We start from the raw sequence: 19,745 nt of genomic DNA on the forward strand, positions 1-19,745 counted from the left end.
TTGGCAAAATATTTAAATCATAAATCTATCTAGCTAGTGTGGAAAGATAAAGGCCCTCGGGTGTGTACTGCTGCACTCGATCGACTCAATCGTCACCGCCTCCAAAAATCATCAAATCCTGCATCATACAAACCTAGTGAGTCTAAAGACTCAACACCTTCTATACATGGATAGCAAATAATACATATACATTCACATGCATTTAAAAATCATATTTTTATTTAAAATAATCTTTTGAACATAAATAAACCATTAAAAATCATTTAAAATAAGCTTTAATCATAAATAAATCTTTTAAAAATCATTTAAAATAAGCTTTAATCATCATCATGAATCATGTATCATAAAATCATTAAAATCGTAAAGCTTTCAATCATATATCATTTTGGGTGAAGTTTGATCCTTGAAAGTGACTAGCTTTTATCCTTTGGTCGACTGCAGTCTTAGCTCCACATAGTCCATGGGGGTGTGCACTAGGCTCCACCGTGGAAATACGATCGTTGGGGTTCCCTCGGGGGCCTTTTCCCATAGACGGGTTCCCTCGGGGGCCTTTTCCCAAACATGGGTTCCCTCTAGGGCTTTTTCCCGTAAATAGGTTCCCTTTGGGGCCTTTTTCCCTCACGTTATCCCCACAAAATCATATATCATAAATCATATCTTTTGTCACAGTCAATTCACATTCCTCAAAATATTTTTCATTTTCTTTAAAAATCATAAAATAAGACAGCTTTCTAAAAATAGCATTTTATACAGTATAAATTGCACAGCTTTACCATAAATCATAAAAATACATATTATCATCAAAATCATCATTTTAAATCATTTAATATCATTTTACAAACATTATGATCCTTTCGGACGCTGCCAAGCGTTTATTAATTTTCTTAAGTGTAAAAAAACAGTTTTGCCCTTTGACGTATAAATTCTCGAATTTATCTTTTTCTCACTTTTAATTACATGGGATTATTCTAAATAATTATTTAAGTCTACATGAATTTTCTCATATTTTTATTTTGCATAAATCGATGACTTTTAAATTAATCTTTAAATAAGACATATTAACGCGTTTTAATCCCGAATTAAACCAAACCTTAATATAAAATTCCCAAATTAAAAAGTTAGGCTTTTAATTATTATTTAAGCTTAAACCTAATTTTCCATAATCTTATAAAGCTTAAAACGAGGCGTTTCAATTAATTCGTTAATTAACATTTTGTGCGACGATTAAATCCCGGAAAATTCCGAAACTCGTTATTTTGATCCAAAATTTTAAACATAACATTTTTAGTATTTATTCTACCCTTTTAAGTCATGAGCCACACCCGTGGACACATGGATTCAATTTTTGTTCTTAAATTTTCGAAATTGACACCTAAGTGAACCTACCGAGCCATTTCCCAATTTACTCGAGCCGCACCCAAGCCACCTTGAGCCAAATCCTAGCCAACCCACCTAGGAACCCTACTGACCATGCCCAAGCTCCTGAACCAGCGCCTAAGTCGCTCAAACTCGCCTCGAAAGTGAGACCAAATCTGCATGTGTGTGTGGGTGAGACTCCTTGCATATCTAGGACTCCTAACCCAACTAGGACTCTTCCAGCTGTTAAACCATCGACCCCTCTCGACCATTACTGACCCTAGACCAGTCCCAGACCCGAGTCACCCCCAGCCCGAGCCCCTGAGCCACGCACGAAGCCCTGCATCAGCAACAAGGCGCGCTATCTCCATCTGCACGTAGGAGTCCCCTCTAGCATGGGACCCTCTGACCAAGCCATCATCGAGTCCTCCACACCCGAGCCATCCCTAGGCCACCCACTGACCCTACCCAGACTAACCCAGGCCACTCGACTCGCGCACGAACCAACTTAAATCCAGCAGTAGCAGCGCGCTAGCTTTCCCTTGTTCCTAAGGTCTCGGCCCTCATCTCCCTCGAGCCACCACGAGCCCTGGCTACACCAGGCCCCTTCCTAGCCCTGACCCATCGTCTCTAGCCCCTACTGGACTACCTAGACAGAGCCCACCTGAACCGTGAGTCCCTCACCCCCTTCTGCAGAATTTCCATCACTCAACGCGTGGGGGAGAGTCCCACTTCACGTGGACTCTTCCCCAGCCCATGACTCGAGCCCTAGCCCTCCTAGGACTCTCCCTAGGACCTAACCATGACCCTTAGGACCCAAACCCCAGACCTGGTCGAGCCCCATGGCCCCATGCACCACAAACGAGCCACTTGAACCACACATGAACACTAACAAAAAAAAAAACTCACGGCTCTTCAATTCTGATTTTTAACCCATGATTTCCAGCTTTGTTTTCTCAATTAATTATCATGTTTTGGCTATAAATCATTCATATTTTATCATGTTTTGGCAGGGGGTCCGTAGGATTCAAAAATGTTTTCAAACAAACGCAAGATCGACGTATTTTTGAAAATAAACGTTTACCATAAAAATTATCGAATTCCTATTTTATTCAAGCATAAACAATTAAAACACAAATATTATGATTTGTATGATGTTTGAAAGAGTTTAGAAAACGTGCATTTGTGTGTATAACGCTCGAATATACGATCTTCGGCGAGGGTGCGACGTTGGACGACCGGACGACGAAGAACTCCTAGCCTTTTTCTTCTCCTTATTTTCAAAAAAATTGTGAATGTGTGCAAGGTGTTCTCGGCTGATGGAGGCTGAAATATGAGGGTTTGAAGACTAGGTTTAGTTATTTATAAACTTAATTACATATTAATGGGCTTTGGTTTTGGGCTTGCATGCTTAAGGGTAAATTGGCCTACTTAAATTAATTAAATTGGGCCCAATAACACTTAATTAAATAAATTATAAAAGTTTATAAAATAAATTTCCCAAAAATAATATTTTTGATATTTTAAAACTCCTTATTTGCCCAAAACCGGCTTCCCGGGAAAAATCGAGCTTGATTCGAAAAATAATTCGAACTCCAACATTTTTCGAAAATTTAAATCATTTTTTTAATCATATTAGGAAGCCTTACCACTATTTAAATAAAAATACATATTCTTGTCTTGGTCGTCCCCGGTCTCATTTCCCCTGCCTATTATCGAATATTAATGCAAAATCTTTAATTTCATGTAAACATGTCATATAATCATTTAATCATGCAATTATACATTTAATCATATAGTCAACATCATGCTAGCATTTAAAAGCAATTAAATAAAACAATTAAGCAATTAAAATATTTTTGCATGCATATGGTTTACGTGGACTGATTTTTCAGACGTTACAGAACCGGCCAGTGACCACCGGATGAAGTAATAATCCTATGATAAGCTGCTATCCCATGAAGTGAGGTGGCCACAAGCAATATCGCATATATCTCAAAAATAAACTTTTATATTTTTGCACGTACTATAATTAAATAACATAATTAAATATCCTGTATTATTTTACCAAATGGGTTGGATCGTTACCAGGCTCGCTGCGACCTAATTCTAACATGAGAAAAATGCAATTAACCTAACTTGACCAACGCTTCGTAATTGAGCCAAAAAACGAGACAATTACGCCAAACGACTTAGTATATAATCACGACTCCGTACCAACCCGAACCAACACCGAACCATCGTTTAGTCATGATTAAAATACACCTAAAATGATAAAATAATGCTCCTAAAATTACAGTACTCGAAATTTTGGTGAATGGAGGCTAAAACATTAAACGCTCTTTCGAGAGTCACTTTGGCACATTGCACCGTAAATTCTCGTACGACCACTAAAATTGACAAAATCACAAACAGCCAAAAACATGACCTTTCTAACTTGATGATGTACTGTCCAGTCCAAGGCCATAGGCTAAAAGCCAACCAAGAACTCAAACGAGCCTCTGAGCCGAAGCACAAACTTGCTGTCCAATGAATACAGCAGTAGTGCTTGCCCTCCTTTGCGTTGTTTGCGAGGCTAATGGCCATTGGGCTTGAACCACCGACCAGAGCCTCTTACCTACATCCTAGGGTATGGTTTGAACCATGGCTAAGGGTCCTAGGCCAGCCACAATCCAACCCACACCAGAAACGTGACCACACTCCCAACCGAGAGCAACAAACTGCATGCGTGGGACGTTGCTATTGTTTGCTGTCATGGATCATTCAAGTGGCCATTTGGTTGACCATGGAATGATCTAGATGTCAAGGGGTATGGTTTGGACCGTGTCTAAGGGCTAAAGAGCCAACCAAGACCCACACCACACCAAAATTTCGAAACACAACACACACACAACAACCAGAATTTTTCCAAAACCGAAGGGTTGTTCTTGTTTATTTTTGAAACCGATTGGGACTTGAACCAAGCCATGAAAGTGCATCTTGGTCACATCCTAGACATGTCAAGGAAGGGTTCTTACCATGGCTACAGCCCCTAGGGCAGACAAGATCAGAACACTTGCCTTAGACCAAAAATCGTGCTACCCGAGACTCAAAAATGCATTATGGACGTGTTGCTGCCCATTCGAGTTGCTGGGGGAAAAAGAGACTTTAACCAATGGTCAAATCCCTTCTTAACACACCCTATATCCATCCTAGATGCAGCCTGGAAAGCCTGGACGTGAGCCAACCCATGAAATCACTAAAACAATACCAACGTGAAGCATAGGAAGGGGCCGAAAAACTGTGCAGAATTTTCTTTGTGTAGTTGCTGTAAAATTTCGGTTTTCCCTTTAAATCATGTACATGTGATGTTTAAAAATAATTATATGACTTGATTGAAGAGCAAAGAAGTAACATATACATGCCCTGGATTTGTTTTAAATGAAAACAAATCGATTACGACGACACGGCGCGGAGGAGACAGAGTTGCTTCTTACTTCTCTTGTTTTCTCTCTTATTTCTTCCTTGCTTCTCATGTTTTCTCCTACTGAATTCTGTCTGAAAATTTCGAAAATATTGAGAGGAGAGAAAGCTTGGAATGAAATGGGGAGGTTACAAAGTATTTGGGAGATATAATGGCAAGATAGAAACCTTTCTATCCTTGAGTTGAGAGATAAGGGAAATGATTGATATTATTTGATATCAAGGGATTTGAAAAAAAATTGGGAGGGGCATGGCCGATTCTTCCATGTCAAATAAAGGTAAGAAAATTGTTTAATGATTAATTATTGAAGATTAAATGTGATGGAATTATCTCCCCAAGGAAAGATTAGGAGTGGCCGATTTCTACAAAAATATGAAGTGGAAATATTGCTTAAATCATTAATTATTGTTGATTAAAAATGAAGGGATTATCTACCAAGGATGGATATGGAAAGAATCAAAGTTTGTGAGTTGTCAACTAAATTCAAATCTTCTACAAAGGGGTGACCGAAAACTTTTTAAATAAATGAGGTGAAATATTACTTAAATCTTGTATTTTAAATCTTTAAAGTTTTATCTACTCATTAGGTATTTTAGTGAATTAATAAATTAGTTTAGGATGGTAATTATCTTACATGCATGGCTAATTCTTTGAATTAAATTGCTAACATGTTAAGTTGAAATTTCTTAATTAAAATAAGCCTAGATTAACTTATCTCAATTGGTCACATATTTTAATTTAGGCTTTTAAATTAATTATTGAACCTAAAGGAATTCATTTACTACTTAACTTCTAATTAATTAATTAAATTCTTAAACTTTCTTTAAACATTTTTTTACATTAAATTAACTTATTATTTATCTTAAATAAATTCTAGGAATGTTTTCTAAATATTAATTTTTATCTCAAAACTCCAACTCCAGTCCGGCCTCGCTTATTTAACTGAAAAGATAATAACTAAACTACTGCATAAAATAATTAAATTTAAAAAAAAGAATTTAAATCCTCATGCAACAAAATCATTTTAAATTTAAATACTAGAAATTATGCATGGCTTATACGTAGTATGATTTAACGGGTTCTACAATGCAATTGTTTAACGTGTAATCCAAGGAAGAAATTCAACTCTCCTACCATGCTCATTTCAAATTGTGATGACATGCATTGAACAAAGTTATCAACAAGCTTTTGTGATGAACTACCGAAGATAATGTCATCTACATAGACTTGGCAAATCAAAATATCAAGCTTAAATTTTTGAATAAATAGGGTTTTATCAACCTCATCTTGTTTAAAGCCCAAGTTGATCAAGTAATCAGCCAACTTACCATACCATACTCGTGGAACTTGTTTCAGTTCATATAGAGCTTTCTTCAACTTGTAGACATGGTCCATGTGATGTTGATCTTCAAACCCTTTAGGTTGACTTATGTATGCTTTCTCATTCAAATTTCATTTAAAAAGGCACTCTTTACGTACATTTAATACAACTTTATGCGCATATGATAAGCTATGGCAAGCAACAGTCGCACAGACTCAATTCGGGCTACATGAGCAAAGGTTTCATCAAAATTCACCCCTCAACCTGCGTATACCCTTGAGCTACCAACCGAGCTTTATTCCATATGATGTTACCAGATTCATCCGTTTTATTTTTGAAAATTCATTTTGTTCCAATAACAGGTATTCAAAGGTCTGGAAACTAAATCTCAAACATCATTGCGCACAAACTGTTCAAGTTCTTCATGCATTGCATTGACCCAAAATTCGTCTTTTAGTGCTTCATTAATATTCTTTGGTTAAATTAGAGACACAAAACATGAGAGACTTACTTGGGAAAATGTGGAACTCATGCACACCAACCCAATCATCTTTCGGTATTCGACCTTCTCCTTTTTCCTCGTTTGCACGTCTTCATGTACTTTACCAATAATTTGTGATGATAGGTGGTTCTTCTGAATTTTGCTGGGAATATCTTTCCCGTCATTGATTATCACCTCATCATCATCAACATCTTCATTATCTATTCCTTCTGTTTGGTTCAGAGGCGGTTTTGCACTCGGTGTTGCCCCACTGAACTCAACACCATGCTCAACACCTATACTTGTCGGTGGCTCACTTGCATCCAGTAGTTCTTCAGTACCCTTTTCCTTAGTTTTTCCTGTTGGATCTGCAAAATCATCGAATACAACATTAATTGATTCAATAGTTGTCCTAGTTCTCAAGTTAAACACACGATAAGCGCGACTATTCATTGAATATCCGAGAAATATGCATTGATCACTTTTGGAATCAAATTTTGAAAGATGATCACGATCATTTAAAGCATAGCAAGCACAGCCAAAGCTATGAAAATATTTAAGGTTCAGTTTTCTTCCCATTAAGATTTCATACGGTGTCATGGTAGATCCACTCTTTAAAAATACACGGTTGGAAATGTGACATGCAGTATTCAAAGCTTCGGCCCAAAACGTTTTGGCACATTCTTGGAACTTAGCATGACCCGAGCTATTTTTTGGAGGGTTCGATTCTTCCTTTCAGCTATGCCGTTTTGTTGAGGGGTTTTCGGAGCTGAATATTCATGAGTGATACCTTTCTTGTCGCACAAAGAAATAAATTGAGAATTCTCAAACTCCTTACCATGATCGGTTCTTATTCTGTTCACCCTCAGATCATACAGGTTTGTTATCCTAGCATGTAATTTCTTAAAAGCATCAAAGGTATCACATTTTTCTCTAAGAAAGCTTATCCAAGTAAAGCGCAAAAAATCATCAACGCAAATAAACAAATTTTTCTTACCACCCAAGCTCTCAACATCCATTGGACCCATTAGATCCATGTGTAATAAATCAAGGCATCGTGTTGTCTCGAAGTGTTGCAACACGGGATGTGCAACACGGGTTTGTTTACCTTTCTGACAAGGTCCACATATATATGTATTACCTGAAATTAAATTTTGCATACCACTTACAGCATCAAACTTACACAGATTTTTCAAGGTCTTGAAGCTCACGTGACCCAGTTTTTGATGCCATAGGTCCAAATCACTTACCTTGGCACTTCGGAAATAATCACCTTCTCCCAAAAGATAGCAGTTGTCAGCAGACCTAGTACCTGACATAACACAAACATTGGCATCATTAAAAACTTCACATTTATTTTTGTTGAACCTAACGTGTAAATCATCATCACAGAGTTGACTTATGCTTATTAAGTTCAAATTAAGTCCTTCAACATGCAGAACATTGTGAAGTTCAGGAAGCCCATCGACGTTCAGAGTTCCCTTGCCTACAATTCTCCTTTTTGCACCATCTCCATAGGTTACACGTCCACCTTTTACTTCAACATAATCAATGAGGTGTACTTTGGAACCAGTCATATGGCGAAAGCACCCACTGTCAAAGTACCATGCATCTGCAATGTTAGTTTTTAAAGAGTTATAAATGACATTGCATCGAATAACAGTTTTGGTACCCAAATTTTTTTTGCGGGAGAATTCTTGACTGCGGTGTTGGACTTGGTGTTTGACAACACCTTATGCAACACCCGATTTGAATTCCAACTGAGGTAGTCATTTCTAAGTTTGTAGCAGAAGGGTTTGATGTGCTCAGGATTATAACAGTAGTGACAGATGAAATGACGCTTTCTTTGTTTGAATTTTGAGGTTGACACATGCTTCTTGACTTGTGATACCTTTGCTGAGGAGTGACCTTTTGACGGTGAGGAAGATGAACTGGATGTTTTCAGCTTCTATTCAGAGACCAGCCTTGAGCTTTGCACAGTCTTCATGGGTGGATTCTCTGTTAAGGGTTCAGCATAGTCTTCAACACCTTCACAAATATTGTGGTCTTTGAACTGGAGTTAAACGACTCACCATGTTCATACATACTTTCAACGTAACCAAGACCAGATCTGCTGTCCTTTCCCATAGTTAGCATGTAGAACCCGTAACTTAGACTACGTATAAACCATGCATAATTCTAGTATTTAAATTAAAATGATTTTTGTTGCATGAGTATTTAAAGTGCCTTTCTTTAAAGTTAATTATTTCATTTCAGTAGTTTTAATTTTATTCTTTCAGTTATTTCAGTGAGGCCGGACTGGAGTTGGAGCTTTGAGATAGAATTTAAGATTTAGAAAACATTTCCGGAATTTATTTTAGCTAGCAAGTAAGTTCATTTAAGGAAGTTTGAGGATTTAATTTAATTACTTGAGGTGAGTAGGAAAATAAGCTCATTTGAGTTACTTAATTAAGGAGTTTAGGCCTTTACAGATGGTATCAGAGCGGTGGTTCTGTATAGGGTTGTACTACTACTGACCAAGAGAAGCTCACGAAGTCACGTCTTCGGTCTGTAAGTTTATATTTACGCATTTTCTTTAAAGCATGAATTATTTTCTTAACGGCATGATTTCATGAAGCATTTTATGTCCAGATTCATTTTATTTGTTCAGTATTTAAATTTAAATAAATTATGGAATTATGCATGTTAGTTACGTATGGGTTATGTATGGAACAGTATGCCCCCTAGACGCATCCTTGAGCGCCCTACTGGGGAGGAGCCTCGCCGAGAGGACAGAGAGGAGCCAAGGCAGGAGAGAGACTTACCACCTCCACCTCCACCGGACATGAATGCTCAGATGTTAGCTGGGATGACTCAGTTCTTCGCACAGTTTGCGGGGAACAATGCTGTGGCGACCAGGCCGTCAGTGCCCGAGGCTGTCTACGAAAGATTCATGAAGATGCGTCCGAAAGAGTTTTCTGGGACGTCGGACCCCATGATTGCCGAGGGCTGGATCAAGTCCCTCGAGGTTATCTTTGATTTCATGGAGCTTGGCGATGCGGATCGAGTTCGTTGTGCCTCTTATCTTCTCGGAGGAGACGCCCGCTTATGGTGGGAAGGAGCTTCAGTAGCCCTTGACTTGGCTACCCTGACTTGGGCACGTTTCACGGAGGTGTTCTACTCCAAATACTTTGCTGAGGAAGTGCGCACCAGGTTGACCACTGAGTTTATGAGCTTGAGGCAAGGAGATATGACTGTCACGGAGTTCATCCGTAAGTTCAAGAGGGGTTGTCATTTTGTACCCCTGATTGCAAACGATGCTAGAGCCAAGATGATGCATTTTCTGGTGGGTCTACGGCCGATCTTGCGCCGTGATGTTAGGGTGTCTGACCCTACTTCTTATGAGGTCGCTGTCTCCAAAGCCCTAGCCGCAGAGCAGGATCAGCGTGATATCGAGAGAGATCGCTTGGGAAAGCGACCAGCCCAGGTACCGCACCGCCCTCCTACTCAGCAGCATCAGCAGCAAAACAAGAGGCCTTTTCACGGGCCGCCTAGAAACAGAGGCCAGCAGCAGCAGCAGCAGCGGGGACGCCCAGCCCCGAGGGTTCCTGAGCGCCCAGTCTGTCCTAAGTGTTCACGTCGCCATTCTGGAGCATGTTTGTACGGCTCAGGAAAGTGTTATAGGTGTGGTAGTCCAGACCACTTATTTCTGCAGTGCCCTCAAAGGAACCTACCTACCCAGGGCAGAGTGTTTGCTCTGCATGCGACGGAGACGAACCCCGATACTATGCTGATGACAGGTACCTTAAGCTTTGAGTCTGCATTTGGAACTTAATGTTTTGGGTTAATATTTTGAACATAGAATTGCGTTAGGATTGCATGCTCTACTTTGTAATATTTTGGAAATTTAAGTTAGAAGAACTTCAACCTTTGCATGTCTATAAGTTTAGTCTTTGTAACTATTGGGTTCAACTTAGAGTTCCGATCTTTCAGGGAGAATTTTTATATCCGGTTTTGCTACGAAGGCCTTGATAGATTCAGGGGCCACTCACTCATTCATTTCAGAGGTCTTTGCTAATTTCCTCAAAATTAAGACCATTGGGCTAGATATAGCCTATTCCGTAGTACTGCCGTCTGGCGAGGAGATGGCAGCCACCAGTGTGATCCGAGACATAGATCTTGAGCTCCATGGCAACCTTGTTTATGCGGATCTGATCGTACTGCCGATGCCAGAGTTTGACATTATACTAGGGATGGATTGGTTACTGCGGAACAGAGTTTTTATTGACTTCCAGCGGAGATCTATTCTAGTCCGACCGCCTGGAATGACGCAGTTCTTATTTGAGCCAGACAGGTACTTTCCTCTACCACGTATTATTCCATATGTTCAGGCTAGGAAGCTCATGCATAGAGGGTGTCGGGCGTTTCTAGAAACCTTTGTATCTGTCCCCGAGGCACCCAGTCAGTCAGCCTCAGATGTTCCGATTGTTAGAGACTTCTTAGACGTTTTTCTTGAGGACGTCTCTGGTATGCCACCTGAGAGAGAGGTGGAGTTTTCCATAGAGCTTATGCCAGGTACGGCTCCGATCTCAAAAGCACCGTACCAACTTGCACCGACAGAGATGGCAGAGCTTAAGAAGCAGATTCAGGAACTTCTTGACAAGGAGTTCATTCGCCCTAGTTTCTCACCTTGGAGCGCGCCAGTCTTGTTTGTTAAGAAGAAAAATGGCACGATGAGGCTTTGTATTGACTATCGGGAGTTGAACAGGGTTACAGTGAAGAATAAATACCCACTTCCGAGGATTGAGGATCTATTTGACCAGTTGCAGGGAGCTTCGATTTTCTCTAAGATAGATCTGCGTTCCGGTTATCACCAGTTGAAGGTGAGAGATGCTGATGTTTCAAAGACATCTTTCAGGACTCGTTATGGTCACTACGAGTTTCTTGTGATGCCGTTCGGTTTGACGAATGCGCCAGCGATCTTCATGGATCTCATGAATCGCGTATTTCAGCCATACCTCGACCAGTTTGTGATAGTATTCATAGATGACATTCTCGTCTACTCCAAGAATCGGGAGGATCACAGAAGGCATCTGGCCACAGTGTTGCAGACATTGCAAAAGCACAAATTATTCGCAAAGTTCAGTAAATGCGAATTCTGGTTAGAGAAGGTGGCGTTCTTAGGCCACATTGTATCCAGCAGTGGTATTGAGGTAGACCCAGCGAAAGTTGCAGCAGTCAGAGATTGGGTTGTTCCGCAAAATGCATCAGAGATCCGCAGTTTTCTTGGATTAGCAGGATATTATCGGAAGCTCATTAATGGATTCTCTTCAATTGCAGTTCCACTCACAGCACTGACCAAGAAGAATGTGAAATTTGTTTGGAGCGAGGAGTGTCAGAAGAGCTTCGATACTTTGAAGCAAGCTCTTATCTCAGCACTAGTTTTGGCCGTGCCATCAGGGTCCGGTGAGTTTGTTCTGTATACCGATGCTTCGAAGCTCGGTCTTGGCGCAGTATTGATGCAGCATGGGAAGGTGATAGCTTATGCTTCTAGACAGTTGAAGACTCATGAGAAGAACTACCCTACCCATGATCTAGAGTTGGCCGCATTAGTTTTTGCCTTGAAGATTTGGAGGCATTATCTGTATGGAGAGAAGTGCCAGATCTTTACCGACCACAAGAGCCTCAAGTATTTCTTTACGCAGAAGGAGCTGAACAAGCGTCAGAGGCGTTGGTTGGAGCTGGTGAAGGATTATGACCGTGACATTAGCTACCACCCGGGTAAAGCTAATGTAGTTGCGGATGCATTGAGCAGAAAAGTCGCAGTGATGGCTCATTTGACAGTGTCGAGACCACTTCAGATTGAGATGCAGAGGTTTGATCTTGAGACTTATCCTCAAGGTAGAGTTCCCCGTCTATCTACCTTGACCATTCAGTCTTCTCTTCTGGACCATATTCGCAGTGGTCAGTCATCAGATGAGCAGTTAGCAAAGTGGAAGCAGAGGGATGAGGCCAAGGGCAGTGTCTTGTATTCAATCAGTAATGGTATTGTGAGATACCGAGACAGGATATGGGTTCCTAGCAGTGATTCTATCCGAGCAGATATCTTATCAGAAGCCCATACGTCGTTGTACTCTATTCATCCAGGGAGTACGAAGATGTACAAGGATCTGCAGCTATTGTATTAGTGGCCAGGGATGAAGAAGGATTATCAGGCGATTTGCGTCCGGGTGTCTGACTTGCCAATTAGTGAAAGCGGAGCATCAGAGACCAGCAGGTTTGCTCAAGCCTCTCCCTATTCCCGAGTGGAAGTGGGAGAATGTTACCCTGGACTTTGTGACCGAATTGCCGAGGTCAGCCAGAGGATCGAATGCTATCTGGGTGATTGTAGATCGTCTTACCAAGTCAGCGCACTTCTTGCCTATTAAGACGACTTTCACCATGGTTCAGTATGCGGAGTTGTATATCCGAGAGATAGTCCGACTTCATGGCATTCCAGTATCTATCGTATCTGACAGAGATCCCAGATTCACTTCCTCGTTTTGGAAGAGTTTACATTCGACTTTGGGTACGAAGTTGCTGTTTAGGACAGCCTTCCATCCGCAGACAGATGGGCAGTCAGAGCGAGTCATTCAGATTTTAGCGGATCTTCTCCGTGCTTGCGTCATTGATTTCTCAGGGAGTTGGAGTCGAACTTGCCATTGGTTGAGTTCACCTACAACAACAGCTTCCAGTCTTCCATTGATATGGCTCCGTATGAAGCACTATATGGCCGCAAGTGTAGATCACCTGTGCATTGGGATGAAGTAGGAGAGAGAGCAGAGTTGGTTCCAGAAATTATTCAGCAGACTTTCGACGTAGTAGCTCGGATCCGTGAGAGAATGAGGACTGCTCAGAGTCGACAGAAGAGTTATGCAGATCAGAGGAGGAGAGATTTAGAGTTTGCTGTCGGCGACCATGTCTTTGTGAAAGTGGCACCTATGAAGGGTGTCATGAGATTTGGCAAGAAAGGGAAGCTCAGTCCGAGATTCATTGGACCATTTGAGATTCTCGACAGAGTTGGGACGCTAGCTTATCATGTGGCTCTTCCGCCGAATCTGGCCGGAGTACACAATGTGTTCCACGTCTCCATGCTAAGGAAGTACATGGCGAACCCTTCGCATGTCCTGAACTTTGAGCCGTTGCAGCTTACTCCGAACCTATCTTATGAGGAGAGGCCAGTGCAGATCCTAGACAGGCAGGAGAAGAAGCTTCGGAACAAGCTGGTTAAGCGAGTCAAAGTCAGATGGCTCAACCATTCAGAGGAGGAAGCTACATGGGAGTCTGAGTCGGAGATGAGAGATCGTTACCCCGAGTTATTCGGTGAGTTTTAATTTCGAGGACGGAATTTCTTTTAAGGGGGGAAGGATTGTAGAACCCGTAACTTAGACTACGTATAAACCATGCATAATTCTAGTATTTAAATTAAAATGATTTTTGTTGCATGAGTATTTAAAGTTAATTATTTTATTATTTCATGCAGTAGTTTGATTTTTACCATTTCAGTTATTTCAGTGAGGCCGGACAGGAGTTGGAGTTTTGAGATAGAATTTAAGATTTAGAAAACATTTCCGTAATTTATTTTAGCTAGCAAGTAAGTTCATTTAATTAATAAGGAGGTTTGGGGATTTAATTTAATTACTTGAGGTGAGTAGGAAATAAGTTCATTTAAGTTCCAATAATTAAGGGTTTAATTCACTAAATTAATTAAAGGATTAGTGAGGCTTTTAAGGGTTATTGATTTACTAGATAACAACATTTCCACTACATTTATTAGTTATTTTCGGCCACCTTAGATGTCTAGACCATTGCCTTGCCAACTCATCACCCTTTTGACCCATTCCTTGTTGTTTTAACATGCTAATCTTTTTAATTACTAGTCAACCTTATTTAATTAATTAATGAGCATTATATTAGTCTAGATTAGCAAGGATTATCAGCCAACCCTTTCTAGATCCATCCAAGAAGACTTGATAGCAACTAGAATTCAAAATTCAAAAAGAGTAGACTTGGTATTGATATCTTTCCCTATATTTTGCACCCATTCTCCTCACTCTTTTAACCACTATTATTCCCCCCTCCATCACCGAAATTCAGAGTGTTTTTGAGAAGAAAAATCGTGGCTAGCACTAGAGAAAAGAAGAGAGAAAATCGAGCAAGCTACGGAGAATAGAAAGCGCTCCACCTCCTCCGCGCCGGATCGTCTCTTCTTTTCGTTTTTCTTTCAAACAAAACCAGGCATGCATATATTCTTCCTTGACTCTTCAATCAAGTCCTAATATCAATTATTTTCATTGCATGATCATGTTTTATTAAGCAAAAACCGAAATACCTCAGCATTTTCAGAAAAATTCACATGCAGAAATTTCGAATTTCATGATGCAGCTTCACGGTTTTTGCTTGTTTTTGTACCTTCAGGTGGTTGGCTCGATTCCAGGCTCCAAAGGCAACATCTAGACATGTTCTAGGATGGATTAGGATCACTTTAGTCCATTGTTTCAGCCCCCATGCTTGCTGGAAATTCGAAAATGACAGCAACTCCATTTGTGTCCATTTGTGTTCGAAAATCTGATGTTGCGGTCATAAGGGAATAGATAGGATCTTGGCTGCCCTAGGGGCCTATAGCCATGATTAGATCACTTCCCTAGCATGTCTAAGACGTGACTAAGTCGCTTTTTTGGTGGCTTGGTCCATGGCTAATCGGTTTTTACATAAAACGCTAGAACAGCCCCTCCCCCACATTCGGCTTCTTCATTTTTACAGCATAGATGCGTTCGATTTGGTTGGTTTGGTGTGGATCTTGGTTGGCCTATGGCCCTTAGCCACGGTTCATACCATGCCCCAAGATGTCTAGGTCGTGCCATGGTCAATCAAATGACCACTGGAACGAGACGAGACAGCAAGCGAAGCAAAACACCCTCACGCGCGCAAAGGTGCTCTCGGGTGAATCTTTTCGGTTGGTTGCTGGAATGGTGAGGATTGTGGCTGGCCTAGGGCCCCTAGCCATGGTCCAAATCATTCCTTGGGATGTTGGTAAGAGGTTTTGGTCGGTGGTTCAAGCACCAATGGCCATTAGCCTCGCAAAACGACGCAAGCAAACCAAGCACGGTTGCTGTATTTTTGGGACAGCAACTTGCTGTGTCGGTTCAGTGGCTCGTTCGAGTACTCGGTCGGCTTTTAGCCTATGGCCTTGGACTGGACAGTGCCTCATTGAGTTAGGAAGGTCATGTTTTTGACCGTTTGTAATTCGGATCATTTTTGAGGTCGTACGAGAATTTACGGTGCGATGTGCCAAATTGACTCTCGGAAGAGCGTTTCATGTTTTGGCCTCCATTCACCTAGATTTCGGCCCTCACCATTTTAGGAGCATTATTTTATCATTTTAGGCGTATTTTAATCATGACTACATGACAGTTCAGTGTTGGTTCGGGTTGGTTCGGAGTCATGATTAAATACGAAGTCGGTAGGCGTAATTGTCACATTTTAGAATGTTATTGCATAGTTTGGTCCCATAAATCTATTGCATATTTTCATGACATATTTAGGTTGCAGCGAGCCTGGGAGTGATCCAATCCAAGCAGTAAATTATTATAGGATATTTAATTGTGCCATTTAATTATATTACGTGCATAAATATATAAAATGATCATTTTTGAGATTATGCGATATTGCTTGTGGCCATTTCACTATCATGGGATTATTGCTAAATCCGATCGCCAGCTACCGGTCAGTTGAGTTTGTTTCACCCAGTATACTGTGGCTACAGTCTGATCAGACGTTTACTATTTTATCCGGTCGCCAGTTACTGGTCATGGGAGCATTTTATTATCCGGTCGCCAGTTACCGGTCAGTTTCAGTGCAGGGGCCACTTGCGTATACCATAATCTCACCAGGAAAAATTATTATAGGCTATTTCAGTTTCATTCTCCTTTTTTCATTTTCGGTCTCGCCTCCACCTCTTCCCTTCCAAAATCCTTTCTTCATTTCTTCTCTCACAAGTGCCAATCCACCTCTCCACGTTTTTTCAAGATCCAATCAGGTTAAATATCTTTCTTTCAAAAAATCATCTCAAATTGTCGGTCTCGCCTCCGGCTCTTCCCTTCCAAAACAAGCGCCTTGAAGTGGAGTTTCAAATGCTCACCGGAGAGCACAACAGCCGAGGCCAGCGCCAGTAGAGCACCCTGACAAACTCGAAAATTGTTGTCTCTCAGAATATCTAAACATACATTCACGAGTAAAGTCTCCTTAGACGCCGTATATGTTTTCCTCGATACTTCGAGCAGTTGGTGGAGATGCTCGACGCCAGCCATCCTCTCCTTAGTTTCCTTCGCACGCGCCAACTCCAGCGCCTCCTCCATAGCGTCGGTGGTTTGGCTGCAACAACCTACGGTTATTTCAATTTTTTTCATCTTTAAATTTAATTTAGTTTGATTAATTTTGATCGATTTAAGTGGTCTTATCATTTTTAAACCTGAAATTTTTGAATATATATGGGTAAAATGTTGGATTTATGTTTGAAACTAAGCTTATTTGTGCATATGGCTTGAATTTATGCTGAAACATGTAGTCATACTCTGTAGCAGTAGGAGCAAAGTATATTGGGTCATTTTTCATTTTACTGCTACTTTTAAATATGGAATTTGAAGTTATGGTCTGAAGAAAGCTTCTACTGCTCTGTGTTGCTTTGAATTACTAACGTCTATCTGACAGAAAACAGTTAGATACCAAAATGCTAAGTTTCCAAGTTCGTAGCACTCTTAAAAGAATCCTGGAACAAGGCACATACGCACCTTAACACCTTCAGGAAAGAAAAATGCCGCCAAATCTTTCAATCGCAAAGCCAAATTTTTTCTAGGAGTATACTTAAAAAGCACCTATTGATTGTAAACAAAAATATAAGAATAAAAAACAATAATCGAGTTGCCTTTGCACATTTTAAACAGATTGAATAGTAGGGAAAATAAAAAATAATAATAGTTTCAAGCATAATGGCTGTCATCTTCACTTGAACCAGTTATATCTATATGTAATTTAAGATAAAAACATGCATCTACCTTAAACAAAGACTAAGTTCTTACAACACATCAGTTCAGAGAGAATAAGCTTATTCTTTGAGGAAATCATTATGTATGAAATGCTAGAAGAGTTTTCAGAGTAAGTGCTGTCAAAGAGAGCATGTGCATGCACTAGATTGCAAGGCAAATGTTATGTCAAAACTAAAAATAATAAACAACAAACCTGAGGTTCCAATGTTCGAAGTGCGGGCTGCTGATATGTCTGCATTTTAAAGTCCAACATTTCAGCTCTCGCCATTTCACAATTTCTTCCTCTTGATGAATGCATCCTCAACAACCTCAAGATTGGTGTAACGCCCCAGATTCGACGACTGTCCTCACTGTATCAAGACGAGTCTTTCCAGCGTGCTTATGTCCTCACTCACACGCACCCTGGGAAACTTCCCAGGAGGTCACCCATCTCAAAATTGCCCCAAGTCAAGCACGCTTAACTTTGGAGTTCTTATGTGATGAGCTACCGAAAAGAAGATGCACCTTCGTGATATGAGTAGTACAAATCAAATCTTTTAAGCCCTCTTCAACTGTACAGTCCATTACATTGAACAGTCTCGGAATCTCTCTCATTCCTGTGTGGATCGGTTCATTCATGTTCCCTCCACCTAGAAGCCTGCCAGGAGCCGCTCATTGTCCGTGCAACTGATGGCACCGGCGATCACCCCTCGGCCTCTTCGGCCCCGGGCCTCACAATTGGCATCTGGATGAAGCCCCGCAACAACAAAAGGTTCAAAAAGCAATGTGGCCTCCTTATATTTTCATGGTCTTACATTCACTCTCATCTCATAAAATTATAAGAATCATAAATAATCTCAATTTTCACAAACAGTTAACCAGTCAATCACAGAGAAAAATTAAATGTATGGGCCATATGGGAGAGCATTAGTGTAACTAAGAGATACCACAACTCTTGGTTTATTGGTCTACAGATATTGTACTTCAGTTTCCTTTTATTTTATTTTTTTGATGATTTACGCCTTGGAGTTCAGGCATATGTAAAATGCAGATTTTCTGCTATTTTTTGTCAGCTATTCTTGGTGTAGTTTCTGGTTCTAGACCTCGAGCAGATGTTGTTTATTGCATAGATGCACTTGCAACGCGTCTTGGAAAAACATGTACCTGGGAAGTATACTTCTTGGCCCTATTATTATTTTCTAATATTTTCTAATATGTACTAGAGTCACTAAAATCATTATCTTAATGCTTAAATATTGTTTTATTATATTCTTTACAGACAATTAAAACTGTATCTTGGTGTATAACTCCATTTTGTGGATCTATAGATACCATTTTCTTTAGGTCATCGCTACAGCTCAACAAATTGATGTATTTATTCATATCAGGTTTGTATATTGCCGAGCAATCTCATTATTACATTCTCCTTTATGTACTAATGATTTTACTTTTATCTTTCTTCGTCAATCCATATTAAATTACACAGTAACACATAAATTCTTTTGGATTTTTATATGGAATTTTTGTCCATTCATTGGTGAAACTGAAAGATATCAACTTCAGGTTTTATTAAGGCTGAGGACTTTATACAAACTGATTTGGTAGGTCATGACACACCAAAAATTTGTTCTAATTATTAAATTATACCTCCATTATCTTCTCTCTGTGTCAAAGGCAAAGGGAATGTTAATTTTTTGATAACTTCGAAAATTCAACGTCTCTATGTTTCTCTTTTTCCCACGTTTCCCAAACAAAATTTTTTCCCTAAACCAGAAAATAATGGAATCATCCAATTCTGAAATCCTCCAACTTATCATTTATTCCCACGTCCTCTCTGTTTCTTTCTTTTTCCCAAGTCTTTCCCAAACAAAATTTTTTCCCCAAACCAGAAAATAATGGAATCATCCAATTCTTAAATCCTCCAACTTATCATTTATTCCCACGTCCTCTCTGTTTCTTTCTTTTTCCCAAGTCTTTCCCAAACAAAATTTTTTCCCCAAACCAGAAAATAATGGAATCATCCAATTCTGAAATCCTCCAACTTATCATTTATTCCCACGTCCTCTCTGTTTCTTTCTTTTT

General features: G+C 40.1%; 1 long non-coding RNA gene across 2 annotated transcripts; it reads left to right on the forward strand.

Moving 5' to 3' along the window:
* Window positions 1-16,582: 16,582 nt before the first annotated feature.
* LOC142527215 (uncharacterized) lies at window positions 16,583-19,516 on the forward strand. Of its 2 annotated transcripts, XR_012815424.1 has the most exons (4): window positions 16,583-16,921; window positions 16,961-17,028; window positions 18,737-18,834; window positions 18,943-19,516. It is a non-coding gene; the product is annotated as an uncharacterized LOC142527215 (long non-coding RNA). The 2 variants fall into 2 exon arrangements; XR_012815423.1 differs by having other exon boundaries at window positions 16,583-17,028.
* The last annotated feature ends 229 nt before the right edge of the window (window positions 19,517-19,745 follow it).

The sequence above is a fragment of the Primulina tabacum genome, chromosome 15 (assembly GCF_025594145.1).
Source record: "Primulina tabacum isolate GXHZ01 chromosome 15, ASM2559414v2, whole genome shotgun sequence".
Classification (NCBI taxonomy): domain Eukaryota; kingdom Viridiplantae; phylum Streptophyta; class Magnoliopsida; order Lamiales; family Gesneriaceae; genus Primulina; species Primulina tabacum.